The sequence below is a fragment of the Myotis daubentonii genome, chromosome 18 (assembly GCF_963259705.1).
Source record: "Myotis daubentonii chromosome 18, mMyoDau2.1, whole genome shotgun sequence".
Taxonomy (NCBI): domain Eukaryota; kingdom Metazoa; phylum Chordata; class Mammalia; order Chiroptera; family Vespertilionidae; genus Myotis; species Myotis daubentonii.
Genome location: NC_081857.1, coordinates 5,219,776 through 5,236,805, shown reverse-complemented (window position 1 = coordinate 5,236,805; position 17,030 = coordinate 5,219,776).

Here is a 17,030-nt window from a genome sequence, read left to right as displayed (position 1 = left end):
TGACCCCCCCGTTTCATAGGTCAACTCTCAACCGCTGGGCAACGCCAGCTGGGCGCTATAACAATTACTTTTGATTAAGTATTTACTTGATTCTCAGATTTTCCCAGCATCCATACCATGAAGTCATTTCTATTGAGACCATCTTCGTTTATAGATGATAAAAAACGAGGCACCGAGCGGAGAAGTTAGATAACTCGCCTGAGGTCTCACAGCAAGTAGAAGAGGAGCGGAAACCTGGCTCGGACTGATGTGTGCCCACAGCGCCAGCATTCGCTCATCGCGTTATGCCCTCTGACCTGAGTCGCCCAGCTTCTCCATGGCGCCCCATGGCCAGTTAGCTATGGCAACCCACTGTTTCTTTCTGGGCCCAGGGCTGGGCTGGGCTCCTCTCCCGGAGCCAGGGGACGTTCTGACCCCCCGTGACAGGCTGCAGACTCCCGTCCTCTTTAAGTGGGGGTGACTCACGCTGCACAGAGGCCTCCTCGGCGCGGATGCGTGAAGGGTCAACCTAACCTCCAGTGACCGCGTGGTTTAGAGTGCGAGGCATTGGATGACAGGGACCAGGAGGCTTCCCCTCCTTAAACAGCAAACCCCAACCCCCACCAGGTGATGATGATGATGATGATGATGACAACAGCTGACATTTATTAAACACAGACATATATAAGACAGCCCTATCAGATATAAACTACTATTGCCCCCACTTTCTAGATCAGTGGTTCTCAACCTTAGCTGCACATTAGAATCACCTGGGAATTTTTTTAACATCCTGATTTCTGGGCCTCATCCTCCAGAAATTCTGTTTCTTTGTTACTAATGTTGTGGCCTGACCCCATAACAAAGAAACAGAATTTCGGGAGGATGAGGCCCAGAAATCAGGATTTTAAAGATTCCCAGGTGATTCTAATGTGCAGCCAAGGTTGAGAACCACCGTTCTAGATGAAGAAGCTGAGGCACAGAGGCTCAGTGATGTGCTAGGTCCACTCAGCTGGGAAGTGCTGGCCACCAGAGACGCTGCTGGCCACCCCGGCTGTCCTGCTGAGGGAGCGAAAGCGGTGCCAGTCAGCAGAGTGTAACTCTAAACGCTCAGTGGGAGGAAAGGGGGAGAGGCAATGCTAACCCTGAGGGTCTTACTTGCATTGTTTAACCATGTACTAGTATTTCCCATGAGTAGAAAATGAAGAAGGAAGCATGCGCCAGGACCCCAACTGCCTCGATTTCCCAGTTCCTCCCCGGTCTCGGGGGACCATTGGCAGAGGACAGCAGCTGCCCGCTCTAGGTCAGACGTGTTGGTGGGAACAGCAGGTCAGACTATCTCGCCTCAGCACTGATGGCTTCTACCTGCCAACCCCAAAGAGAAAAAGGGAAATCCAAGTGGATAAGGGGGCCAGGTCAATGCTTGAGGCTCCTAAGTTTATTTTACACGACTGCGGAATGCTCAGCATGGCGTGTAGAAGGCAAGGCCCCAGGTTTGGGGCAGAAGCCTGGATTCTAGTGCCAGTTCCACACTCACCAGTGTGTGAACCGGGCCCTGCTCTCTGAGCTCCGCTTCCACAGTAATAAAACGAGCTAATGACATTAGTTCTAGAACCCTCTCTGGCACTGAAATGCTATCATTCTAATAATCGTCCAGTTGCTGAGGAAAAGGTTAAAGGCCAAGGGAGAAGGTGAAATGTGTGTTTGGGTGCAGGTGTGCTGGAGAGGGCAGTAGCATAAGGAGAGAGAGCAAGAAAGACACTCGTTGGGCCGGTCTACCTATATCATGGCACATCTCTTCCAAATAATTCCACATAATAGTTATTTCTCACTTTATCTTATTCCACTGCTAGAATTCCCACCAATAACAAATTCACTTGCCTTAGGAATAATCTTTTTTATTTTTTTCTTTTGTTTTTTTCCCCCCCACTGACCCCCTCCTCCCCACACTCGCCCCTCCCAAGCCTTCACCACACCATTTTGTCTGTGTCCATGGGCTATGCATGTATGCATATAAGTTCCCCCGTTAATCTCTACCTCCCAACCCCCCACTCCCACCTTCACTCTGAGATTCATCAGTCTGTTCCATGACTCTAAGTCTCTGGATCTATTTTGGTCATTAGATTCCACATATGAGTGAGATTATGTGATACATATTTTTTTTCTGACTGGCTTTTTTCCATTAGCATAATACTCTCCAGGTCCATCCATGCTGTTGCAAATGGTAAGAGTCCCTTCTTTTTTTTTTTTTACTACTGCATAGTATTCCATTGTGTAGATGTACCTCAATTTTTTTATCCACTCATCTGCTGATGGGCGCTTAGGCTGTTTACGAATCTTAGCTATGGTGAATTGCACTGCTATGAACATGGGGGTGCATATATGCTTTCTGGTTGGTGTTTCTGGTTTCTTAGGATATATTCCTAGAAGTGGGATCACTGGGTCAAATGGCAGTTCTATTTTTAATTTTTTAAATGCATTTTTATTGCCTTCAGAGAGGAAGGGAGAAGGAGAGAGAGAGATAGAAACATCAGTGATAAGAGAGAATTGTTTATCAGCTGCCTCCTGCACGCCCCATAATGGGGATCAAGCCTACAACCCAGGCATAGGCCCTGCCTGGGAATTGAACTGTGACCTCTGGTTCGTAGGTCGATGTTCAACCACTGAGCCATACCATCCAGGATCCATTTTTAATTTTGAGGAAACTCCATCCTGTTTCCCTCAGTGGCTGCACCCTTCTGCAGTAATAATCTTGTCGAAATGCGAACACCTCTAGAGGGGATGGGAAAACCGGCCTCTCATACCTCAGAGTGAATTGTTTCCTAGGCTTCTTCCCTCCGAGCGCTTTGTTCATATCAAATAGCCATTTACATGAGGGCACAGGGGAAAGACTGGGGGAAGCAGTGGATGGTTTCAGACCGTAGAAGACTCGTTGGGGTAAGGGAGGCCTGATTTGGGGTTGTTTGGAGCAAGAGAAAGATAAGAGGCGCTAGGAGGCAGCATAAACCATGAGAGGATGAGGACATACCAGAGGCAAATGGTCTGCTGCAAAGTTTGATCAGGGACAAGCCTGGGCTTAGAGGCGGAAGGAGCCTGGCTGTGTCCTCCACACGCCCTCCCCGCTCCCTCGTCTATATTGTAGCACGTGCTCCTGGCAGGTTCCTGCGGGGCCTCCGGAGGGTGAGTTCCATTTAAAACATGTTTGTTTGTTTTTCTTTAATGAGGGTGAAATGCTCGGCTTTCCAAACATCCAGCTTACCAGTTAAAGGGAAAAGGCCCAGCCCATTCGTAATCTGATATCTACTACCCATCCGTACGCCAGAGTGGAAACAAATGTGGGAGAAAGGCAGAAGAGGCTTCTCTCCCGCACATTTCTGGACGGTGAATTGTCTGACACAGAGGACAGAATCAAGCAGAAAATCAAGGAACAAGCGTCAGAGTTAGCAAGATAAAGCAGCAAGTTAGAGGCAGGCAAGATTGAAGCTCACCTATTCTGAAAATAGCCCCCACTTTTAAAATAAACACATTATATCAAAATATAGCCATCCCTCAAGATGAAAGGCAGGGTGAAGTTACTGGTTATGGAATGAAAACATCTGAGTTTCACTACCAGTGTGCTTATAAGCTAAGTAGAGGCCCAGTGCACAAATTTGTGCACGGGTGGGGTCCCTCTGCCTGGCTGGGAATTGGGGCCATCTTGCCCAGTCCCGATCGGGGCCAGCCGGCCAAGGGTAGGGACTGTGGGAGGTTGGCTGTGGGGGTGCACTGACCACCAGGCGGCAGCTCCTGCATTGAACGTCTACCTTGTGGTGGTCAGTGCGCGTCATAGAGACCGGTTGACCGGTCGTTCGGTTGTAACTGTTGCTCAGGCTTTTATATATATAGACGACCTTGGCCAAGCCTTTTAACTTTTTGAGCCACCTTTTCTGACACTTCCCATGATATCATGAAGTATTGAGTTACTATGTTTATGAGCTTTATAAATAGTAAAGTGCTATACAAACTTCAGCTGGTAATATGTGGAGACATGTCATAAGAATATAAGCACTACCCTAGCTGGTTTGGCTCAGTGGCTAGAGCATCGGCCTGTGGACTAAAGGGTCCAGGGTTCGATTCTGGTCAAGGGCACATACCTAAGTTGCAGGTTAGATCCCTGGCCATGGTTGGGGCACGTGCAGGAGGCAACCAATTGATGTGTCTCTCTCACATCGATGTTTCTCTCTCTGTGTCTCTCCCCCTCCCTTCTACTCTCTCTAAAAATCAATGGAAAAATATCCTCCGGTGAGGATTAACAACAACAAAAAGAATTAGAGCACTAACTATGTGCCAGGCATGCTCTTTATATGCATTATCTCATTTAATCCTCCAACTCACAGTTTAACACCTTTCGTACCGCTCAAGAGTTTTCTCGTTTTTCACGCGCCGTTATGGACCTTAGATGTCAACACACTGTCTTGTCCACATCGAATGAAGCGATCTCATTGGTGGAAACCTTGAAGGTCAATCTACGAAAAACTATATAATTCCACGAACCCATAAAGCATTGCAGTTACATTATATTTTGGTCATTCGAATAGTCTTCGTCTTCAAGTTCCTGGCGCTTTTTAGAAAATGTTTTACGCAGTACCATACGTTAAAAAAGTACTAGGAACTTTAATTGTTTAATTGTTTTTGTAAATAAAAATGTTATAATTATTGAAAAACAACACCTAAAGTGCATTATGATCTGTAGTTATGATGATTTAAATAACGTGCAGTTTGCCCAAAAGCGTGCGGTCCCTGACGTATGTCTTAGAGATTTCTATGCGGTACGAAAGGTGTTAAGAAGTGCTACTACATGGTGTTTATGTGCTCATGGTCTCCAGAGCCAGGCAATCATGGCACTGAGTTACAGGCTCTGCCGCTCTGTGATTTTGGACAAGTTACTTAACCTTTTTGAGAGTCAGTGTCTTCATCTGTAAAATGAGGATATTAATAGCACCTTTCTCCTGGGCTTATTTTGAGGAAGAAATGAGATAATGAATGCATGTGACATAATTAGCACAGTGCCCAGCACATAAAAAGTAACCAACAAATGGTAGATGCCGTATTGGTTCTCATTTGAGACTTGGTGAGATGAAGTGCTTGGTGTAAGGCCTCCCAGCTCCTGGACGTAAGTGTCCCAAAGCTGGTTCTGTGGGATGCAGAGCCCCTGTTCTCATATTCTCTATCTTGCCATCGACTTTTCTGGACCACAGATAACTGTGAGGACACACTAATTGCATTATCACTTGTTTTTACTTTCCTCAGGTTCCACTTGAACTGTTGGTCTGCAAACATAATCACTCAAGGAGAATATTTTCCTTACAGAGCATCTTAGGAGAAATGATGTCGTTATTTAAAAAATACCACTTCAAAGGATCCCTCAAAGTAATCCAGAGTTCAAGCCTCTCAGAACAGCATTGTAACAAACTCACGTTTTAGAACTTAAATTATTAGTTTAAATTTCATCTTCTCCTCTTCCCAGATAAGCTTCAGGTCAATAAATCAAGTGGCCAAAAGCCACAGTATAAGAGAAAAAGGCATCCAGGTAATCCACAAACTGTAATGTGCTTCCGCCCAAAGCTTTAAGAGATGGGTAGAAAATTGAGAACGACAATTTTTACAGGCAAAATAAAAAAATAAAAAAAGTAAGAAAACACACCTGACTTAAACAATATATTAATAAGAGATTGTAAACCCTGGTAAGAGGTGGCAGGTAAAAACAGACCAGCATCGTAGTGAGCGATAGAAACCCGCTCCTTCAGAATCAATGAACACCCCTCTTCACTGTTCTTAAGCCACAGCGAGTCAGAAGAGTGGACGCACAGTGGGTAGGGTGAGGGAATTTCCATCTGGAAGAGGCCAACAGACTAAACGCCCCAAAATCTTAACACGCCATGTTTTAAGCACATTTTTTTTTCTTTTTCCAGGCAACTTTCTGAAAAAGCTCTAATTGTTGTGAAAGGCCTATGCATGCATTTAAAGGAGCCTGATAAAGGATATTCAGAGGTTTGCTTAAATTCATATGTATTTGATTCATATTTATAATTGGGTTAAGTAATGATAAATTGCAGTTCTATATATTGCATGAGGACACATAGCACATACGTATTGCACACTCACACACGGTCCTCTTGGGAGAAAGCTCAGCCTTGATCTACATTATTAAGTACCCCAGCGAGGCTGTCTATTATGAACCAAGTATATGTGTAATAATACAACCGGCGTTTTACTGGGACAGAAGAGCCACTTTGTCCTGTGTCCCCTCTCTTCCAATCAGGATGTGGAAGGGAGCTTAGAAGACTCCGAGAAAGCCCTTAGAGTCGGTGTTAGCGAAGGGAAGACACACTAGAACGCGGTGCGTTTGCCGTGCGCTGTGTCTGTAGCTCCTTCCCTGAAACCTGCTTCTGCGTGAAGTTTACAGCTCATCAGAGCAGAAGAGGCAGCAGGGCCACCCGTGGGAGCAACTGGTTTCGGTAAACAACGAGCCAACTTCTCCCCCAAGGGAGCAGATCAGAGGAGATGCAGTCAGCGATGGAGAGACGCTCTCAGCAGCCACTAAGCTGCCAGGAAAGGACTGCTTCTCCTGACTGACTTGGGCGCTGCAGTGGCTGAGCTACCCCAGCCTTGGTGAACGGGTAGAGGGATTCAGGTCTGACCCGGGGCCTCAGCTGCTCCCAGGCCTGCTTAGAAGCCAACATAGGCAGCAGCTCCCTGGGCCACTAGCCACACCTAAGCAATTACCTGCTCAAATGAGCCTTGAGTTCACTTTGGGCTGACTCTGAGAGAGGCACAAATAAGAGGATTTCTTACTAGCCGGGCTCCAGAGTTCGAGTTGTTCTGCCCTGCAAAGCTGGAAAGAGATAATTGCTCTGAAAGTATGAATATTGCATTCATAGTGCATCTGGACCTGAGGTGGTATGACCTCTGAAAACCTGGAATGGAAATAATGCAATTACCTGAGCTAAAGACAATTGAATTAAAAAACAATGAAGCCAGGAAAAGGAAATTTATGTTTGATGCCACATGTCTTTGCCTAGCAATGGAATATGCACCTTTTATAAAGATGAAAGGTGCATTGAAGACAATAGAGGGTGGTATTTTCAATTCAATTCAATAAGCACCTGTGCTGTGCAAAATGCCACTGGGCCTGGGGTCACCAAAGGAAGGCTGTGACCCTGTTCTAAAAGAGCACATACCTCGACCGTGGGAAAGAGGGAGCTGCCCATGAGTAACCATAGTTCAAGCCATCCTATCTAATCAAGAGGGAATATGCTAATTAACCCTCACCTGTCACAAAGATGGCGGCGCCCACAGTCAATACAGAGGGAATATGCTAATTGCTGCCACACCCTCAAAGATGGCAGCACACACAGCCACAAGATGGCAGCACCTAGTCCCCTCAGTCCCGCTGGGACGCCTGCCTCTGGAGTCCCCCAGTCCCCTGGGCCCCCCAGATGCCCAGGGCTGCCTGAGGCTCAGATGACCAGGACCAGCCGAGGCTTGCGCTACCGGCAGTGGCAGCAGCAGAGGTGTGATGGGGGTGTCGCCTTCCCCTGATTGCCGGGTCGCCTCCCGCCCCTGAGGGCTCCTGGACTGTGAGAGGGGGCAGGCTGGGCTGAGGGACCCCCCCTCCAGTGCATGAATTTTCATGCACCAGGCCTCTAGTCCTATATAATAAAAGCCTAATATGCTAAGTGTTCAGCTGTCCAGTCAACCAATCAAAGTGTAATATGCTAATGATATGCTAAGGCCGCCAAACTGCTCACTGTGACATGCACTGACCACCAGAGGGCAGACACTCAACACAGGAGTGCCACTCGGCTGACCGGGATGAGCAGCGCTCCCACAGCGGGCTGATCCCCGCAGACCATGCTCCCCACAAGTGCATGAATCCGGTGTACCGGGCATCTAGTCTAGATAATAAAAGCCTAAGCAACCGTTACAGCAGAACAACCAGAACGACCAGTCACTATTATGCGCACTGATCACCAGGGGGCAGACGCTCAATGTAGGAGCTGCCCTTAGTGGTCAGTGCCCACAGGGCTCAGCCAGAAGCAGGGATCATGGCTGGCGAGCACAGCAGTAGTGGAGGGAGCCTCTCCTGCCTCCACAACAGCACTAAGGAGCAGCGAGCAGGCGGGTGGTAGGAAGTGAGGGGTCCCAGACTGCAAGAGGGTGCAGGCTGGGCTGAGGGGACCCCCTTCCAGTGCATGAATTTCATGCACTGGGCCTCTAATATTATATATAGATAGAGATAGGTTATATATAGATAGAGAAATATAAATATAGACAGACTAAAAACTGAAAAAAATGTGTAAAGAACAATCAATGTTGGTTACTTCTAAGATGTGAATTATAGAGAACTTTATTTGTAAAACAGCAACATCAATAATATCAATAATAACCACCTTATATTAACTGCTCACTATGTGCCATGCTCAATGCTTTATGTATCTATCATCTTATTTAAATTTTCCAAAGAACCCTATGATATAAAAACTATCATTGCTCTCATTTAACAAATGAGGAAACTGAGGTACAGAAGAGTTCAGTAGCACATCCCAGATCACAGTACCAGCAGGGCCACAATGCAAACACAAGCAGCCTTTACTCAGCGCCTTTCCTCTTGCCAGCGAACCACACTTACAATTCCCACGTTACGCTTTTGTTAGAATTTCTAACACTAACCACCTATTAATTTTAAAATTTGGAAAAACGTGTACTTTAAAAATAAACAAACCGGTAAGGACCCAGCCTGATGCCTGGGCGCATACAGACGATGGTGGTGAGGATGAGGAGGACGAGGGATGATGATGACAACATACATTTGTTAACCTTTCCCTGTGACCCAGGTTCTGGACCAGGGGTCCTCAAACTACGGCCCGCGGGCCACAGGCAAATACAAATATTGTATTTGTTCCCGTTTTGTTTTTTTACTTCAAAATAAGATATGTGCAGTGTGCATAGGAATTTGTTCATAGTTTTTTTAAAACTATAGTCCGGCCCTCCAACGGTCTGAGGGACAGTGAACTGGCCCCCTGTTTAAAAAGTTTGAGGACCCCTGTTCTGGACAATGTACCAGGCACTTTCCATGTTGATTTAATCAAAGAGACGTTTGATAACTTATTATTCCTATCACCATCCTGTGTTGCTCAGGGCCCCAGAGATGGGCAGGGGCTGTGGGGGTCTGCGGTGGGCATGGCACCCCAAGTCTCCATTCCAAGGGCTAAAAAGGAGAAGCTGGTTTTCTGTTTTGTTTTGTTTTTAATACGAAAAAGTTTATTTAGGTAGAAGAAGTGAGCGGTAGAAGAAATGGGCTCAGGAAACAAATTACAGAGACAAAAGAAAGGTCCTTGGAGCTTAGGAGAGAGAGGAAAGGTAACAGGGCCTGGGGGAGTATAGAGGAAGGGGAAGGCTCCAGCATGCTCCCGTGGGTGGGGAGGGAGAAGGGAGAGGAGGGAGGGGTGGAGCACTGATGAAGCTGTTTTGTTTTAATTTTATATATTGATTTTAGAGAGAGAGAAACATCGACTACCCTGACCGGGGATAGAATCCACAACCTTGGCATGTTGGGACGATGCTCTAACCAACTGAGCTACCCAGCCAGGGTTAAGAAGCTCTTCCTCTTCCTCTTCCTCTTCCTCTTCCTCTTCCTCTTCCTCTCCTTCTCCTTCTCCTTCTCCTTCTCCTTCCTCTCCCTCTCCCTCTCCCTCTCCCTCTCCCTCTCCCTCTCCCTCTCCCTCTCCCTCTCCCTCTCCCTCTCCCTCTCCCTCTCCCTCTCCTTCTCCCTCTCCTTCTCCTTCTCCTTCTCCTTCTCCTTCTCCTTCTTCCTCCTCCTCTTCTTCTTCTTCTTCTTCTTCTTCTTCTTCTTCTTCTTCTTATTATTATTATTATTATTATTATTATTATCATTGTTATTGATTTCAGAGAGAGAGAGATAGAAACATCAATGATGTGAGAGAATCATTGATTGGCTGCCTCCTGCATGCCCCTGATGTGGATCGAGCCCACAACCTGGGCATGTGACCTGACTGGGAATTGAACCGTGACCTCCTGGTTCATAGGTCCACGCTCAACCACTGAGCCACGCTGGCCAGACAAGAAGCTGTTTTTAGTCCTTCCCCCACTTCCTTGTGATTCTAGGTGATCAGAGAATGAATGAGCGGTGTGGACGGGAGCTGCTTGGGTGGGAGAAACTGATTCTAAAGCTGGTTCCAGCCCATATTTATTAGCTCTGTGACCTGCTCCAGACGTTCCATTGTCAGTACCTACCTGTTGGGGCTGCCTTTACCTTTTCTCTAACTGACACATTGTCCTGGTTTTCCAGTTCTCCCTCCTGTAGCAAGATGGTGGGGTTCAAAGTCACTGGGGGAGGCCTCGCTGCCCCACTGGCAGGCCTCCCATAGCCTGAGACCCTCTCATGAAAAATTCATGTTTTGGGGTTAAAGCTTTCGAAAGAAGAAGTGACATATTGAACTACTGACCCTGGTGACTTAATTTCATGGAATCCTAAGATGTTAGAGCCAGAAGTCACCTAGAGCAGCGGTTGCCAACTGGTGGTCCGTGGGCCACTGGTGGTCCGTGAGGTCCGAAAGGTTGGCGACCACTGATCCTAGAGTCTAGAGCAGTGATGACGAACCTATGACACGCATGTCAGAGGTGACACGCAAACTCATTTTTTTGGTTGATTTTTCTTTGTTAAATGGCATTTAAAAATGTAAAATAAATACAGTGGGGCCTTGACTTACGAGTGTCCCGACTGACGAGTTTTTTGAGATACCAACTGTCTCTCGGCTGATGTTTTGCATTGAGTTGACAGAGTAATTTGAGTTAATGAGCTCCTTAACGAGCTCGGTCTCGGAACGAATTAAACTCGTAAGTCAAGGCCCCACTGTATCAAAAATATACATCTTTGTTTTACTATGGTTGCAAATATCAAAAAAATGTCTGTATGTGACACAGCACCAGAGTTAAGTTAGGGTTTTTCAAAATGCTGACATGCTGAGCTCCAAAGGTTCGCCATCACTGGTCTAGAGCCTCATTGTTTCTGAATCTAAACCAATTCCTTCCATCTTCAATTTGCAGGGAGAGGTGTCCCTGCTCCTGTTTAAGCGGATTCCTCTCCCTGTGCTGAGTCCTGCCCCCTCCTTCTCAGAGACCTCCCCCCCCCCCGTCTATTACATGCCCCCACCTGCGCCTGTGGTCAGGTGGTCACCCCATTCTTTGATGGGTCTCACTTCTCCCTCAGGAGTGAGTCCCAGTGAAGTCACACGAAGGAAAGGAGGGTCAGTGCTTCCCAGAGCCGCGGGGGTGGCGTCCCGGGTCACCAGAGCAGCCGGTGCCTGTGGGGCGGCCTCTACCTTCCCTCTAACTTGTACAGCTTTGTGCACGTCCAGCAGTGACTGATCCGCACTGTTTCCCGAGGGTATCGCACACCCCTGGCATCCGGCCCTCTCTGTCCTGCCGCCTGGAAGGTGCCCACCGAGGCTGCAGTTTCCTCAGTCTCCCAGCAAGGCCCCCTCAGGAGGCTGGGAGGAGGGTATTTGGTAGAAGGTCTTCAAAGCCATGTCATCGTGGTTAAAGCAGGGAGACCCCCACAGGGAGACCCCCACAGGGAGACCCCCGACAGGGAGGCGCAGGAGCTAGAGCTGCGGGCAGACCTGGTGGTTGGTGGTGGCTGCGGAGTCCTGGTGGCTGCCCTGGCACACCTGCCTGGGGACGGTGGGTGGCGTGGTGGGCGGCTGAGGGGAGGTGGCTGTCCTGGCAGGAGCAGTGGAGCCTGGGGGCTGTCCGGGGCGTGGAGAGGAGGTGGTGGAGGCTGTATCTGGGCGGCTGGCTGGGCTGGGCCACCGAGCACTGGTGAAGCAGAAACCACAGGATGCTCTGCCAGGACAGCTGGCTGGCTCTTCCCATCGGCGCTTAAACCAGCTCCTGTCTTGCTCGTCTTAAAAATAAAACAGAAAGCCTCCAGGCCTCATGCCTGTCCAGCTCCTGCAGGTTCACGTCCCTGCTTCCCAGACTTCTTTTGAGCGTTGCCTATGGAGTCCGAGGGGGTGGGAGGACCAGGTGTTCAGGGCAGGCGTGTGTTTGGGGGAAGTAGAGTGAGTGGCACAGAAGGTGGTGCAGGAAAGAAGGAGAGGAACATGGGAGGTTCCTGCAGGTGAACTGCTTACTTCATTTTTTAAAAATGTATTTTATTGATTTTTTACAGAGAGGAAGGGGGAGGGATAGAGAGAAACATCGATGAGAGAGAAACATCGATCAGCTGCCTCCTGCACACCCCCTACTGGGGATGTGCCCACAACCAAGGTACATGCCCTTGACCGGAGTTGAATCTGGGACCCTTGAGTCCGCAGGCCAATGCTCTATCCACTGAGCCAAACTGGTTAGGGCATTACTTCATATTTTTACCCCGATCAATACTAACCCTTCACATCAATGGGAAAACGCTACTGGGATGGAGTGCCTGCCCGAGGCGCCAGGCCATGCTGAGGACACAGTCAAGTGCTTTCCCCATCGCCACCTGGGAGCTGTTCCCAGCGTCACCTGAGAGGCGGACAGACACCCTCAGTTCAGGTGTCAACACAAGACAGCGTGTGACCAAGGCACAATGAGTGAGTAGCACAATGAGTGTAACGCTGATGCAGGTTACAGTGTGGGAACCACTGGGAGGCAAGGACCTGGGGCCCGACCACCTGGTTCCCATGCTCTCCAGGTGACACCGATGCAGGTTACAGTGTGGGAACCACTGGGAGGCAATGGTTCTGGGCTGGAGGTTCAGACCAAACTCATGGAGCAATGAGAGAGCAAGGGCTGGAGGGAGAGAGGAGGGAAAGGAGAGAGGAGGGAAGGGATGGGGTGCAGAGGAGGGGTGGGAGGGGGCACCTTGGGGGAGTGGAGGTTCCTGCAGAGGTGAGGGCGGGGCCATGGGGTGGAAGCCATTGATCCTTGAGGAACTAGAGACCTGCTTCTCTGTAGACAGGGCTCCACCCAGCACACCTCTCTCTCACCCTCACACGCCTCCTCTCCCGTCCTCTCCTCTCCAATGCAGGGGCCCCTCTCCTCTGATCTCACTGCTGGAATCCTGGGTGGGTCTCCTTCCCTGCCTCCCCCTCATGGGTCCTCCTTCCTCCTCCAATCCCACCCCTCCCTCCTCTAGAGTGAGAGCTATAAGCCACTCCTCTGAGCCACTCCTGGACAGGCCACGCGATGTGAGCAGGTTCCCGATTACAGCGCGGGAGCTGCGCCTGCCTCTAGTTCCTGAGTGTGTGCGGGACTCAGGGGCCTGAATTAGAGGGAGGTTGTTGCCCCAGCATCACGCAGCCCAGCAGTCGGGGCCCATAAGCCTTGGGGAGCTGACTTGGGCGCTGGCAGCAGCTCAGTGTGTGTGTCGGGGGGCCCTTCCAAAGCCCAGGGCAATGCCCTGAGGCATGTGGCCTTGTTCCCAGGGGCCTCTTCCCTCAAGAAACAGCCTCAAGGCAGCTTTGGGCTCTGGTGCTTACAGCACCTGCAGAGGCGACTTGTGGGATGGGCTGGGGGGTGGGGCAGCGAACCTGCAAGGGGCTCCTTTTCCCTTAAGGGTTTTCATCAGGAGACCCCAGTGGTTGCTGTCTAGCTTGTTTAATTTCTCTCGGTGGCCTTATCTGTAAAATGGGGCTAATAAATGCCAACCACAGACCTGGGAGGATGAAATGAGGGGCAGGTGCAGCATCAAACCCACAGCCCTGCTCAGCACGAGGGGCTGGTCTCCCTGTCCCCTGTCTCCCTGTCCCCCACTCCATTAGACCCTGTCCCCCCCACTCCATTAGACCCTGTCCCCCCCTCTCCATTAGACCCTGCCCCCCTCTCCATTAGACCCTGTCCCCCCACTCCATTAGACCCTGTCCCCCCTCTCCATTAGACCCTGTCCCCCCTCTCCATTAGACCCTGTCCCCCCCCTCCATTAGACCCTGTCCCCCCACTCCATTAGACCCTGTCCCCCCCTCTCCATTAGACCCTGCCCCCGCACACACACACTCCATTAGACCCTGCCCCATGTTGTGAACTGCTTTCCCCCGAATAGGATTTTGCTATGTGGCAGGATAATATTTCAAGATATGGCCCTGGCAGGTGTGGGTCAGTGGCTGGAGCATCAGCCCATGCACTGAAGGGTCTCGGGTTTGATCCCTGGTCAAGGGCATGCACCTGGGTTGCAGGTTGATCCCAATCCTGGCTGAGGCAGGTTCCCGAAGCAACCAATCCATGTGTCTCTCTCCCACCTCTCTCTCTCTCTCTCTCTCTCTCTCTCTCTCTCTCTCTCTCTCTCTCTCTCCCCCCCCCTCTGTCTCCATCCTCCCCACCCCTCCGTTCTCTCTGAAAACCAATGGAAAAAATATCCTCAGGTGAGGATTAACAAAAAAATATTCAAGATATATTTCCAGCTCCATTTCATCTCCCAACATTTTCCTCTGTGACCTCTCAGTCCTGAGGTGCTCTGAGGAGCCAGGGAGGTGAGGACAAGCTGGGGACCTCCCCCCCCCCCGGCCCTCTCCCTGCGGTCCTGACAAGGAGCAGGTGGCAGGGAGCAAGCCTGCAGGAGAGAGGGGTCTCGGGGGCCCTGGCATGAAGGGTGCCAGCAGCTAAGGACCCCCCCCCCTCCAGGCTATCTGCGCCCACAGAACCGGGTCTCCGTCAGGGCCTGGGGCACCGGGGCCTCGCCGAGGGGCTGTTCCACCACCGAGGAGACTGGGGCGGGAATACGTTCCGTGTTAGTTCTTGGATATTTTAGTTTGAATCTGGATGTTTCAAATGCTGTTCCTGACCATGTTGCTTCCGCATCAAAGGGCCCCGGGGACTCCTTACTGTCTCCCCATTGAAGTCCCTGTGCCTCTGGGTCTCCATGTGCGTCTGGGTCTCTAAGTCTCAGCAGCCCGCCCAGCCCAGCCCGCCTGGCCCAGCCTGTCCACCAGCTGCATCTGCCTTCCTCCCGCCCCGAGCTGGCTGAGCCCCCACTGGTGTGTCTGCCACCCACTAGGTCTCCGCAGTGATGGCCCACAGACACCTCAGCCCATCACCACGCCCACTTTCCACTTCCTGAAGTTCCCCTCTTGGCTGATGGCCCCACAGACACCGTCAGAGGCCAGGCACTGGGAGCCATGCTTGCCCTCCTCTCCTGTAATCCGCACTTCCCTCCATCACAGCCCCACAGGGCCCAAATGTCCTTGAGCTCTTCTCTCCAGGCCCAGCCCCAGCCCCAGCACCTTAGCTCTGGCCTCATTGTCTTTCATTCTGACCACAGCTCTGCCAGTCACTCATCAGAGAGGCAGCAGGGAGGAGGGTCCAAGGTTTGGCCTTGGAAACAGGAAGTCCTTTCTGCTCCTCACTGCTCAGTGGCCTTGGGCAAGTTCATGCATCTCTCTGGAGAGGATAAAGGTTATTATGAGGTTGAGCTTGATAAGCCCCAGCTGGCCCAAAGTCCCAGATGCAGATGGGGGTGTCCCTAGCCCTGACCCCTGCCTGTCTGCCAGGCTTCTGGGTGAAGCTCGAATCACACCGTCCTCGAGGCCTCCGGGCCTGTCTCTACTGTCTGACCCCGCATCTCCCACCCTTTTCCCCAGCCCTGTCCCCTGCGCTTTCTAGCGGGTCCTGGCCCCACTGGTCAGCACGCCTCCCTGTCACTCACCGCGGCCCACCTCCCACACCTCCGCTGCCTCTCACCCCTCGCTGCCGCACTCATCACACCGCGCAGACGTTGCTTTATGTGTCTGAGTTGCTTTTGGACGGTGTCTTATTCAGCTTTCGGGTGCGTTCCCTGCTTTTCCTAAGTCTGGGTTCAGCCGCTGTGCTTTTATGAAAGACCGACCATAGCACCTGTTTTCACGCACCAAAGTGCAAAGAGGGTTTTCACTTTTACAACAAAAGGTGACATAGTGCTCGGCCTTAGTTCTGCTGGGCGCCGGTCGTACAGACGGGTGCACACCCCTCGCCCCGAAGTGTCCTCCCCAGCTCCTCCCGGACCCAGGCTCAGCATCTCCGCCTCCAGCCGCCGCTCCTCTGCACCAGGGGACCATCCCTCAGATGCCACCACCTCCTCACTGAAGTCACGTTCCCTGCCCGCAGGCACGTAGCTCCCCTGCTCCCTGTCCTGTCTGACCTTCAGCGCAGTGGGTGCTCAGTGTCTGTTCAATAATGAACGTACGCGAGGATGAACAACGGCACGACAACAACATAAAAACCTGCCTGGCAGAGAAACCATCGGCAAAGTGAAAAGGAAGCCCCCTGTGTGGGAGAATACATCTGATAAGGGGTTAATATCCAAAATATATAAAGAACTCATACAACTTAACAAAAGGAAGACAGACAATCCAAGTAAAAATTGGGCAAAGGCCTGCCTGGCATGGCTCAGTGGTCGAGTGTTGACCTATGAACCAGGAGGTCACAGTTCGAGTCCTGGTTGAGTCCAGGTTGCGGGCTCCATCCCCAGTGGAGAGCATGTGGGAGGCAGCCAATCAATGATTTTCTCTCAACATTGATGCTTGCACCTCTCTCTCCCTCTCCATTCCTCTCTGAAAGCAATAAAAATATACATTTTTAAAAAATGGGAAAGGACCTAAATTGACACTTTTCCAAAGTGGGCATACAGATGGCCAAGAGACTTATGAAAAAATGCTCAAAGTCACTATCATCAGAGAGATGCAAATTAAAACGACAGTGAGGTATCACCTCACACCTGCCAGAATGGCTACCATCAACAAATCAACAAATGACAGGTGCTGGCGAGAATGTGGAGAAAAGGGAACCCTACTACACTGCTGGTGGGAATGCAGACTGGTGCAGCCATTATGGAAAACAGTATGGAGTTTCCTCAAATAATTAAATATGGAACTGCCATTTGACCCAGTGATCCCACTTCTAGGAATATATCTTAAGAAACCCAAAACACCAATCAGAAAGGATATATGCACCCCTATGTTCATAGCAGCACAGTTTACAATAACTAAGATCTGGAATCAGCCCTAGTGCCCATCAGTAGATGAATGGATAAAATAGCT